This window comes from Artemia sp. Qi Xiang Cuo, chromosome 4 (genome assembly GCF_049724085.1).
Source record: "Artemia sp. Qi Xiang Cuo chromosome 4, ASM4972408v1, whole genome shotgun sequence".
NCBI classification, from domain to species: Eukaryota; Metazoa; Arthropoda; class Branchiopoda; order Anostraca; family Artemiidae; genus Artemia; species Artemia sp. Qi Xiang Cuo.
Genome location: NC_142797.1, coordinates 25,701,814 through 25,714,963, shown reverse-complemented (window position 1 = coordinate 25,714,963; position 13,150 = coordinate 25,701,814). Strand labels below are relative to the sequence as shown.

The following is a 13,150-nucleotide window of genomic DNA, read 5'->3' as shown; positions in this document are numbered from 1 at the left end:
CTTTGTGAGGAACTTTCCAATCTGTCCAATCTGTTCCACGTTAATTCTGAGGTATTTATTGCTTCACGGCTTTCAACTGAAAGCAAGGACCAACATTAAAACTTAAAAGAACAGAAATTGTTACGTATGTAAAGGAGTTTCCCCCTTACCAATACCTAACTCTTTACGCTAAAGTTTGACCATATGTCCCATTTCTTTAAGAACGACTCCTGAAACACAAGGGCCGTTTAATTAGAAAAATAAGAAACTTTTTAAAAGTACTAAAAAACTTTAGCGTGAAGAGTGAGGTATTCAGGAGGGATAAACCCCTCTCATACACGTAATAATTTTTGTTCTTTTTAAGTTTTAATGTTGATTCTTACTTTAAGATGTCCAAGGCTAAAGTTAATGGTGCTTGCACCGTTTTGTTTAGGACTTTAAGATGACATGGTACTACTGATTGAAGTTGCCACCGCATTTGTAAAAGATTTAGAAATTATAGGTAGTTATTTTGAAATAATAAAAAAAAAATTTAAGTAGGTATTAATAAGTTCAATTAGTTTTTGGAAAAGAAGAAAGGGAAAAGAATAAGTTTTGCTGTAAAGGGAGGGACAAGAATGAACTTAAGGATCTTATATATTTGGGCTGTAAGTGTAGGAATGTGGAGTGATCAGGTGCAATTGGTTTATTGTAACGATCAGCTTTATGGGTGTCACCAAGAAGTCCTCTTAGATATTTTGGGGCTGCAGATATTAGGCTACTTAAGTCTTGAGAGGATTTTTAGACAAAAATAAGGCCAGTTGTGAGTTATGGTTTGGAGTTTTAGGGAGTGTAGAAGGAGAGACAATTCAAAGAGTGTATTTAGAACATTCCATGAGACTATTAGGTTTAAGCTGAAAAATTTATTAGTTTGATCCGAAAAGGTTTTCGATGATTGTTATCATTAAGGGTAAAACCCCAGATTGGAATGAAAATACATTAGGGAAAGATTATCAGTTTACGGCAGCTTATTACAGGACTATCAACTTGGTTAAATTATCAATTCTGTGTAAGTGACGAAAAACTTATGAGCCGTGGCTAATTAGAGTAAAGCCAAGGTAGATAGTCTCTGCCAGAGGCAAAGCTAGCTTACCTTTTTCAGAGTTGTATAAAAATGATTAATTTAACTTCTTGATTATAGTCTATCATCCATCCTAGGGCAAAATTAAGGCCAAACGATTTTGGTCCATGCTCCACCTAGGCATTTCTAAGACCCTGATGCCCCCTCGTGATATTTAAAGTTTGATATTCAAACTTTTACGCATGTTCACCTGAAGGGAGCTTAAAAGGCCATTAACTCGCTATCTTTTTTGGGGTCGTCCCCTAGGCATAATTTTTACTAATTAAAAATATTTTTTCCACAAAATAAGCTTTTCAAAGAAAAGTAAAGAACTCCATTAAACGAAAAATGAGCAAAAATAAAATCAAATAATGTACCAAGCGTGAAACTACAACAAATAAGCATCGATAAATAAATGAAACCCAAAACGAACAGAAATTGCAATAAATAACCGAGTCAAACTCAGAACGAGCAGAAATTAACATAATTTGGGCTCAAAACCCCTATGCCTTCCCAAGGCCAGAACATAATTTGCACTTTACTGAAAAAAGTACAAATGTTTTGATTTATTGGGACAATATTTGGGGGCGCTCACCCGCCCAGAGTCTCGGGCAAGTGACCCAGAAATTTAAAAAATGTGTGAAAAATTCAAATTTTTTTCAGAATGTGGGGTTAAGTTTAGGCAACGAATAGGTACTATTTGAAAGATAAAGATGGCTTTAAACGATTGTTTTGCCTGTTATTTCAAGCAAATTTATGGTCCTATGTCAATTTTAAATTCTTGGTCAACCTTCTTAAGACCATAGGCAGGTGTGCCTTGTTTGCATCTTTTTTAAATTCTTGATCAGTATGCCTAAGACTCTAGGCAGGAATGCCTTTCCAAAAACTAACCTGAAAAGTATGTGTCCAATAAGAGAGTCATTCATAATCCTGCCATTTACCCGTGCCCCAGCCATTTAAACATTTGCCTCTCAATTACTTGGACTATCTGTCTTGGCTTTTCTCTGTCTACAATTACCCAGCGTCTTGATGCAACCTATTGCAAAATACTTGATAACTTCAATTCAAAATCAACGGACTCGGTCGAGGCCTTCTTTAATAAATCAAACAATATTAACATTTTGATTACTAAATATCAGTATATGTATATTAAACTGACAATGCACATTCATTTGTATTTTTTTCATTAAAGTGCATATTATGTTCTGGCCTTGGGAAGGCATAGGGATTTTGAGCCCAACTTATTTTAATTTCTGCTCGTTTTGGGTTTGACTCGGTTCTTTATTGTAATTTATGTTCGTTTTGGGTTTCATTTATTTATCGATGCTTATTTGTTGTAGTTTCACGCTTGGTAGATTATTTGATTTTATTTTTGCTCATTTTTTGTTTAATGGAGTTCTTTACTTTTCTTTGAAAAACTTATTTTGTGAAAAAAGTTTTTTTTAAATTAATCTCTGGTCGTTTTATATTGACATAATCTTTTCAGGGAAAAAGAAAATAATACTTTAAATCTTTTCGTTTTTTAAGACTTCATAGTTTGGCCTGCTATTTGTATGCTGGAGAAAAATTTTCAGCAATTTTTAAGAACATGCACACTTTTAAAAATCTGGACACAAATAGTGGTGTTTAACTTAGTTTTATACCTCCTCTAGTTGATCTGAAATAGAGAACATGATACTATTCGCCAAAAAATCTGTTTACTTTCTTTGATAGCTTAGATACATTTAAGCTATTTTGATTTGGTTAAGTTTTAACAGCAGAAGCAGCCTCGACGGATTAAACTTAATACCTTTAGTCGTTCTTGGGACATTGCTGAAATGTCGTGTTGGGAACTGGCATTAACATAGTACAAATTGATTCAATCTTGATGGAACATTTAATTTTTAAGACAAAATTGGCAAATGGGAGGGTAAGCGTGGGAGGGGGACTATATGCCCTCCAATCACTTTTGACTATTAAAAAGGGCATCAGCCTTTTCTATTTTCAATCGAATGGGCCCTTTTCGAAGTTCCTACGACAACTCCTTCGATACGAAGTGCCCTGGTCTAAACAACAAAAAAATAAAAAAATAATACATTATACATACATCGATCTTCACTATAAATAAAAATTTCAAGCCTTCCAGTCACTTTCGAAAGGCACTAAGCCTTTCAATTTCCAATCGAATGAGCCCTTTTTGAGTTTTTAGGACAACCGTTTCTAAAAACACCTTATATGCCCCCAGGGCATAAATTACAACCCTTACCCTAAGGGCTGCTAGGGTGGCTGTCATCATCTAAGACCTAATTTCCAGAACATTCAACTACGTTAAACAAAATGGCTGCCTCAAAATTTTGATTGGATGTGTTTGGGAGAATGGTGGGCATGAGAGGGGCGTTAGTCACTCTCCAATCACTTTCAACTATTAAAAAAGGCACTAGCCCTTTCAATTTCCAATCAAATGAGCCCTTTTGAAGTTTCTACGACAACACTTTCAATTAAAACCTTATATGCCCGCAGGGCTTAACTTGCAACCCATGCCTTGAGGACTGGGGGGGTTATCATCCTTAAAGACTTAATTTCCAGGACTTTCTACTACGTTGAACAAAATGGCTATCTGAAAATTTTGATTGGATTTGTTTGGGTGAATGGTGGGCGTGAGAGGGGAGTTAGTTATCCTCAAGTCACTTTCTACTATAAAAAGGGCCCTAGCCCTCTCAATTTCTAATTGAGTGAGCCCCTTTTGAAGTTTTTACGACAACGCTATCTATAAAAACCTTATATGCCTCCAGGGCACTTACAATCTTTATAATCTTTGCCCTGGGGCTCTGGGGGTTTGTCATCCTTAAATACATAATTTCCAGAACTTTCAACTACGTTGAACAAAATGGCAATCTATAAACTTTGATTAAATGTTTTTGGGGAAGTGGTGGGCGTGAGAGGGGGGTTAATTACTCTCCACTCACTTTCGACTATTAAAAAAGGCAATTTCAATTTCCAATCAAATCAGCCCTTTTGAAATTTCTACAACAATTTTCTATAAAAACTATATATTCCCCCAGGGCATAACTTACAACCCTTGCACTGATGACTCTGAGGGGGTTATCATCCTAAAAGACCTAATTTCCAGAACTTTCAACTACGTTGAACAAAATGGACATATCAAAATTTTTATTGGATGTGTTTGGAAAAATGGTGAGCGTAAGAGGGGGGTTAGTTGCCCTTCAATCACTTTCGACTATAAAAAGGCACTAGCGCTTTCAATTTCCAATTGAATGAGCCCTTTTGAAGTTTTTACAACAACGCTTTCAATAAAAACCTTATATGTCCCCTGGGCATAACTTACAACCCTTGCCCTGAGGGCTATTGGGGGGGGGGGAAGGGTTGTCATCCTTAAATACCTAATTTCCAAAACTTTCAACTACGGTGAATAAAATGGCTATCTAAAATTTTTTATTGATTTGTTTGGGGAAAAGGTGGGCGTGAGAGGGGGGTTAGTTGCCCTCAAATCACTTTCGACTACTAAAAAGGGCACTAGCCCTTTGAAATTCCAATCGAATGAGTCCTGCCTCAAGTTTCAACGACAAAGATTTCAATAAAAACCTTATATGCCTCAAGGGCATAACTTATAGCCCTTGCCCTTAAGACTGTGGGGGAATATCCTGCTCAAAGGTATAATTTCCTCAACTTTAAACAGCGTGGAACAAAATGGCTATCTAAAAATTTTGATTGGATGTGTTTGGAGAAATGGTGGGCGTGGGAGGTTTGTTAGTTGCCTTGCAATCACTTTCGACTATGAGAAAGGGCACTATCCATTTCAGTTTCCAATCGTATGAGCCCTTTTTGAAGTTTCTACGACAACGCGTTCTTTAAAAACCTTATATGCCCCAGGGCATATATTAAAACGCTTGCCCTGAGGGTTGTGGGGGGATTGTCATTCTCAAAGACCTAATTTCCAGAACTTAAAACTACGTTGAATAAAATGGATATCTCAAAATTTTGATTGGATGTGTTTGGGGAAATGGTGGACTTTTGAGGGGTGTTAGTTGCCTTCCAATCACTTTCGACTATTAAAAAGGGCACTAGCCATTTCAATTTCCGATCGAATGAGACGTTTTTGAAGTTTCTACGACCACGCGTTCAATAAAAACTCTTATATGACCCCAGGGCATAACTTACAACCCTTGTCCTGAGGGCTGTGGGGGGGGGGGGGGTTGTCACCCTAAAAGAATTAATTTCCATATCTTAAAACTACGTTGAATAAAATGGCAAAATTTCCAATAAAAATTTTGATTAGATGTGTTTGGGGAAAAGGTGGACTGGAGAGGGGGGTGAGTTGCCGTCCAATCACTTTCGACTATTAAAAAGGGCACAAGCCACTCCAATTTCTAATTGAATGATCCCTTTTTGAAGTTTTTTCTACAACTTCTTCGACACGAAGTGCCCCGGTCTAAAGGAAAAAATAATAATAAATGATACATTGTGCCAACATCGTTCTTATGTACCCTCAGGGCATAACTTAAACCATTGCCCCGAGGGTTGTGGGGGAGTTTCCTCCTCAAAACTATATTTTCTATCTGGAAATCAACTACGCTGAACAAAATGGCTATCTCAAAATTTTGATTGGATTTGTTCAGGGGAATGCTGGGCGTGGGGGGGGGAGGGTTAGTTGCCCTCCAATCACTTTTGACTATTAAAAAGGGCACTAGCCACTCCAATTTCCAATCGAATGAGCCTTTTTCGAAGTTTCTACGACAACTCCTTCGATACGAAGTGCCCTGGTCTAAGACCACCAAAAAAATAATTCATTGTACCAACATCGTTCTTTACTTAGGCAGCGCTATTGCGCTGTCTATGATATAATATCGTTGCAACACTCTCATGTCTTTTTTTTGCTCTGTAGATGAATTTAAATGTGAAATCACTCACATGAAAATGTGATGAAAACATGGAAATTATTATGGCTCTAAAATACAGTCAGCCGAAGGATGCACGTACTGCCCTTGACCCGCCAAAACATTGCCATGCCCCACGGCCGGGCCTCTGCTCTATGTTGGGAATCATGGGCATGGAGTAAGGGTAATTCAAATAGTCTATCAGTTCTCTGAGCCATTTGAAGGCAATTGGAGACCAAAAATGATTCAAAGATTTATGACCAACCATATCCACAGGACTTACAGGCAAGTGGGCGATTGATATTAATCATGTGATATGAGCTTTTCCTACTGGGAAGCCTTACCTGCACTTAACTTGTAATAGCGGTGAAAGAGGTTTTCGGGTTAACACTGGAAGGACAATGTCTACTGGACATCTAGGCACAGAAGAAAAAGTTGCAATCTTTTCTGTTTTATTTTTTATGATTTGTATTTCATATTTTGTATATTGATGGTTTATGTTGCCATGGCCCTTTTGCTTTTTGCCAAAAAATCTATCTATCTATCTATACTTTCAGTCATTTTATTCTTAGTAGAAGCCAGCATTTTTTTAAGCAAGCACTAATAGTGGTTGTTTGTCCCAAGAACCTTTGCTTGTTTTTTTTTTTTTTAATTTCACAATGTAAACTTCTTATAATAAAACTTTTATTCTTTTAAATATTGTTTTGGAGGGTAAAGGGGACCACGGTGATGGTGAGACTTACACTATGTTTCTAATGAACAAATAACCTCAACGAATTACGACTTATTTGGTTACCTCCTTTAAACTATAGACAAACATCCAGGGAAAAACCTTACGCTTGAAATCTCACTGAAGCGACATTGCTTGATCGCCACGTCAAGCCGCCACGCTCGTTGCTAGGCATGGGACGGGTGTCCCACTGGTACAACCGTACGAGTATCTGTTGTTTTACTAAAAACAGGTTAGTTGTTAGATTGGTATCCTGGATATCTTTTCTTGAGAGACATCCCAATAATAAAATAGGAGAAGTAACCCTCTTAAAGCAAAAATCGTGGCAAAATTCCAATTCCTGAACCTAGGCTAGAAAAAAAATAGATGCAGTTATGAAAAAAACAAGTTAAGATGCAGCTAGTGAAAAAAATTATTATTGTGTTCAAACCACAAAAACTGACCGACTCAAACAGATCACGAACAAAAAGAGTCCGGTAACTTCTAAGCGAGGTGTGTCCCTTTGAAATTCTGACTGATCTTGACAATTCTCACCATAACTTTAACTCTGCAATTCCCTATAATGAATGTCAAGCTAACAGAACTGCAAGAAGATCAGGCAACAATGTCTCACTTTGTGTCTGGACTTTATAGCTCACTGTTTATCTAAATTTTCAGTCTATCTTAATTTGCTGGCTTATTCATACGGAATGCAAAAAGGTTCTTGAAAAAAAAGAGGAAAAGATATGAATAAGCTTAGAGAGAAATATAAAAGAACGATGGACATTTGTCTGATAAATAATTGGGCCAGTGGCCAAACATATCCATCTAAGGTAAATGGCCACCACAACATCTAAAAGGGTAATCAAACCCAAAAAAGTATATATTCATAAAACAGCAGCTTCAAAATTTGAAATAAAATTTTTAGTTTTCCGTCTGTTGCTACAGATCCATATTGCAGCTACAGATCAGCTTAGCTACATGGTCCACTACCATCAAAAGTGTCTTCAATGTAGAACAATTGGAATAATGGGCGGTATAGCCATTGCAATCAGGTTTTGGACTTTCAGCAAGCGAATCTTTAGGATCAGTGGAAAATAATCGTGCTAATTTAGTGAAAAAATGGTTGGACTTGGCTTGAGGGGAGAATTCATATACCCAACAACCACCAACAAAACGGAAGAACCAAAGGAGTACAGCAATCTTAGGGGTCCCAGCTCATAACTTATTAGTAATTGTAGCACGATTAACTAAGAAACTTTCTAGTCCTCTCAAATTTACATTTAAGAGAAACAAAGAATAGGGCCCTAGTATATCGTTCATCTTGCCTCTTAACCTCCTGCTGTGATAAGATGTCCATATTTGAGTCAAAACATAATTTGTCAAATGGCATCGTTTGAACAACTCGTGGTAAAAGATAGGGAGTGTTGCGAGAATGATTGAAGCACAGGGGGTTGGGGAACAAATTTCAAGGCCGCGTCAAGTAACTTTTTTAGGGTGCTACCCCTTGGGATAGTCAAATTAGGAACAAGTATCGACACCAACTGGGAGCCAAATTGTCTATAGGAAATAGTTTTGGGGGAACAGGTACTAATTGGTAATGACAAAGACCCTCTCCCAGAAGCCATAGTTTGGGAAGGATAGGCCTTGGTAAGGTAATCAAAACTGGGAAAAAAGTTGAAGGCTGAAGGAACTGACTATCATCTCTTACCTCCCGAAGAGACTCCTCTCCCCGTCAGTCGTAGCCAAATGCCTCAAAAAGTTGATAGGACAGACCTCAAACCCAGGGGCGTAGCTGCACGCATTTTTATTGGAGGGACAAGAGGGGTCTCCATCTGCAGAGTCAAGGGGCATGGGCTATATAATAATTTTTTCTCCAAATTATTGAGGGGAGACAACTGCCCCCCCCCCGATACGACGTCACTGTTCAAACCTCTTCCTAGGCTTTTCCCATTCCAACAATATATTCAGTATCGCCCAACTTTTCGAAAAGCTATTGTGATCCTTCAAATTCTACTTCCCGATATACCTTATCCCCTTTTCTGTTCTTTTTTGTTAGAAGCGGGACAGGCCATTAGAAAAACTATCATAGGGCTCGGCCTTAATCATAGGCAGCGCAATAGTGCTGCCTAAGTAAAGAGCGATGTGGGCACAATGTATTATTTATTTATTTATTATTTTATTATTTTTTTTTATCTTAGACCAGGGCACTTTGTAACGAAGGACTTGTCGTAGAAACTTTGAAAAGGGCTCATTCAATTGGAAATTGAAATGGCGGGCCCTTTTTTAATAGTCGAAATTGATTGGAGGGCAAATAACTCCCCTCCCATGCCCACCATTCCCCCAAACACATTCAATCAAAATTTTGAGATAGCCATTTTGTTCAACGTAATTGAAAGGTCAGGAAATTATGTCTTGAGGATGACAAACCCCCACAGCCCTCAGGCAAGGGTTATAAATTATGCAACAGAAGTTCTAGTGCCTCTTTTGAGATTCAGAATGATCGGAGGGTGGATACCCCCCTCCTCCACACCTCGTGATTTCCGAAATACATCTGCTAAAAATTATGAGATGGCTATTTGTTGTTGTAGAAACTTCGAAAAAGGCTCATGCGGTTGGAAATTGAAGGGGCTAGTGCCCCTTTTAATAGTCAAAAGGGATTGAAGGGCAACTAACCCCCCTCCCACACCCACCATTTTACCAAACACATTTCATCAAAGTTTTGAGATAGCCATTTTGTTCAACGAAGTTGAAAGGTCCGTAAATTATGTGTTTGAGCATGACAACCCCCCCCCCCCCCCCCCACAGCCCTAAGGGCAAGAGTTTTAAGTTATGCACTGGGGTATATAAGGTTTTTATAGAAAGGATGGTCGTATGAACTTCGGAGGGGGCTCATTGGGCTGGTAATCAGAATTTCTAATACCCTTTTTAAGATTCAAAATAATCGGAGGGCAGATATCCCTCCTCCGCCCCACGTCGTATTTTCCCGCAATAATCGAAATTCCGAGATGGTCATTTGATTTTGTAGAAACTTCAAAAATGCTCCTTCAAATGGAAATTGAAAGGATCTTTTTTAATAGTCAAAAGTGATTGGAGGGCTACCCCCCCCCCCCCCGCACACACCTATCAGTTCCCAAAACACATTTAATCAAAATTTTGAGATAGCCCTTTTGTTCAGCCTAGTTGAAAGGTCTGGAAATTTTGTCTTTGAGAATGTCAACCTCACCCCCCCCCCCCAAACCCCTCAGCGCAAGGGTTGTAATTTATTCCCCGAGGGTATATAAGGTTTTATGGAAAGGGTGGTCGTACAAACTCCGGAGGGAGTTCATGGGATTGGAAATCAGATGTTGTAGCTCTTTTTAAAGAGTCAAAGTGATCGGGGGCATCCCCTCCCACGTCGTATTTTCCACAAATGTATCCAATAGAAATTTTGAGATAGCCTTTTGTTAAAAAAACATCCAAAGATCATATAATAAGTCTTTTGGGGTGGACAGAATCCCCCAGAGTCTTGGGGTAAGGGTTGTAAGCTATAGCCCAGGGGTATATGAGCTTTTTATGGAAGGAGTGGTCTTGTAAACATCAGAAGGGGATCATTCATTTGAAATTAACAGCCCTAGTTCCCTTCTAAGAGTCAAACATGACGGACGGAGAGCAACTAGCCCTCCACCCTGACATCCTCTTTTCCCAAAACGCACTCAATTGAAATTGTGAAATAGCTATATAGTTACCAATGGTCCAAAAATTATATAACAATGTCTTTAGAGTGGACACAATCCCCCAGAGCCCATGGACAAGGGTTGTAAATTATGCCCCCCGGCATATAAGGTTTTTATGGAACCAGTGGTCGTATAAGCTTTGGATTGGATTGAGCCCTTTTGATTGGAAGTCCAAAGATTTAGTGCCGTTTGTCAGAGTCAAAAATGAATGGAGGGCAATCAGCCCCCCCCCCCCAAGCCTATCATTTCCCAAAACGTATCCGATCGAAATTTTAAGAGATCGATTCAGCCTTGTTGAACGGTCCAGTAATTGCCAAGCTGTAAGATAGGCAATTTGTTCATTGTTAAAACACAGGATATATTATTGAGAAAAGTATGTATGTTTGAACTTTACTTTCCAAGAAGACGAAGGGCATTCAGGTGAGCCGTTCAGAGAATGTAAAGGGTATTGTTGAACTAAATCAAAACACATTATGTATATACGGATTGTCAAAAGGGTGTAACACAGGAACAACAGAGTATATTAATTTGGAAAATTCTGGGAATGATAAGGGGTATGATCAAAAAGGCAATATTTGTATTTTACCAATACTGCTACAACTACCACCACCACTACTACCACATTACTCTATTTACAGTATTGAGGGAAAATTGGAGCTAAATCAAAAGACACTATGTGCATACAAACTGTCAAAATAGTGTATCTCAAGAATTGATTTGGGTGTTAAGATATATGCTCCCTCCGAAACAAGCGATTTTACGACAAGCTTTCAGCTGTAGGTTACATAAAAAGATTAAGATACTAATATCTTTGGATTTATTAGTATCAGATCTGTATATTCACCGAGCCAGAGTTATGATATTACTTAAATTTTTTATTGGATGAGGATCTAAACTCGCATAAAAAATTAAGGAAAATTGCCATTTTTTCAACAATTTTCAACTTATACTCAACATATTTTCAGTCTAAAAAAGTATGTGGCCAGATTTCAAATCATGTTTCGGTAGATTTATAGAGCTGAATCCCAGCTATGGAGTGATAGCAAGATAATCTTCTTCTGTTGATATATTAAAACCGTGGGAGAGAAGAAAAATAATATACGGAAAATCGTATTGGGAACATAAACCTTACGTTGGAACTATCAGAGATTGCTCAAAGGGGAAGATCATCTCACCAAAAGGCAATATGTGCACACTACTGCTAATACTACTGTTACTGCTGCATTTACTACTGCTACAGCTACTTCAATTGATACTACTTGTAAGGCTAAGAGCACTGAGAAGAAAATTTGATAACATACAGGTTATCAAAAGGACACATCAGCAATGTCACAGCAACGGCTAATTGTATTAAGTAGAAACTTCTAGAATTTTATGACAGGGATGTTCTACTGATCAAAAGGCAATATGTTAATACTATTACTAGTAATACCAATACTACTACTGTGGCTACTATTACAACTATGCCCAAGGGTATGAAGGTGAAATTTTCAAGGAATTTTCAAGGTAAACTGAATCACAGCATGCCATCTGTATGCAGGTTGTCAAAAGGGTGCAACAGCAATATCTTAGGAACAGTTTGGTGTGTAAAGTTGAAACTAACAGGCCTTGTGGTGAGGGATGTTGAACTAACCAAAGGAAAGTATTTTCATCCTAATGTTACTGCTTCTACTCTTACTACTAATAATTTTACTATTATTAATACTACTGCAACTAAAGCTTAGGCTACTACAATTAATTCTACTATTAATACTACTTCTACTGCTATTAAAGCTAAGGATATTAAGGTGAAAAACTTGGGATATATAGAAACTAAATGTAACTAATTTGAAACACACTATGCCTTAACAGGTTGTCAAGTGGACGCATTCAGGTTGTCAAGGGGAAATGCTTCCGGAACGGTTGATGGTATTAAGCTGAAACTTTAAGCGTGTGTTGAAGGGGAAGTTGAAGAAACCAAAGGTCATATGTGCATATTGCTACTAATGCTGCTACAACTATTGCTACTGCGCAAGCTAAGGGTATTAAGGTGAAGCTTTTAAGGAATATTTTGGGCGGATGCTGAACTAAATAAGAACAACCTATGAGCATGTGGATTTTCAAAAAGGTGACAAAGTAATATCTGAAGAACAACTTATATTATTAAGTTAGCCCTTTAAGGGTAAGTTGTGGGGGATTTTGAACTAGCCAGAAGGCACAATGTGAATACTTATAATACTACCACTACACACTGTAACTAAAGAGGTATTGAAGGGCAAGCAGCCCTTCCCTTAAGCCCATTCATTTTCCAAACGCATCCACTCAAAATTTCGAGTCAGCTATTTTGTTCAGCATAGTAGAGCGGTTCAGCAACTATGTCTTTAGGGATGTTGGGTATGCCAACCCCCCACAATCATGTAATTGGCCCATTATGCTTTAAAACTAAATGTTGCTTTAAACTAAATCAAAAGGTATTGTGTTTATAGTTGCCAAGAAGACACTTCAGCATTATATTGATAACGAGTGGGAGCATTAAGTTGAGACTTTTGAGGCTAATGCTATAACTACTTCTGCTCTTATAATTTAAATATATAAAAAGAGTATAAGTGTATCCAGGTTGTCAAAGAGCATAGATAGAATCTTTAGGGAATGATATTAAGTTTTACTTTTCATGTCAACTTCAGGAGTTATAAAATTAAATTAAAAATACTGTTTGTGTCAGGAATAAAAATCATTGATGAAGTTTCTCCAACATAGAAATAACAACCCATACTATTGATTCTTATCAAAAAAA

The 13,150-nt window shown here is 37.8% G+C and overlaps 1 protein-coding gene across 2 annotated transcripts in view; it reads left to right on the top strand.

Annotated features, from left to right (window-relative positions):
* Nucleotides 1-13,150, top strand: part of LOC148952929 (uncharacterized) — a 120,619-nt gene that overhangs the window by 16,006 nt on the left and 91,463 nt on the right. The window lies entirely within an intron of this gene.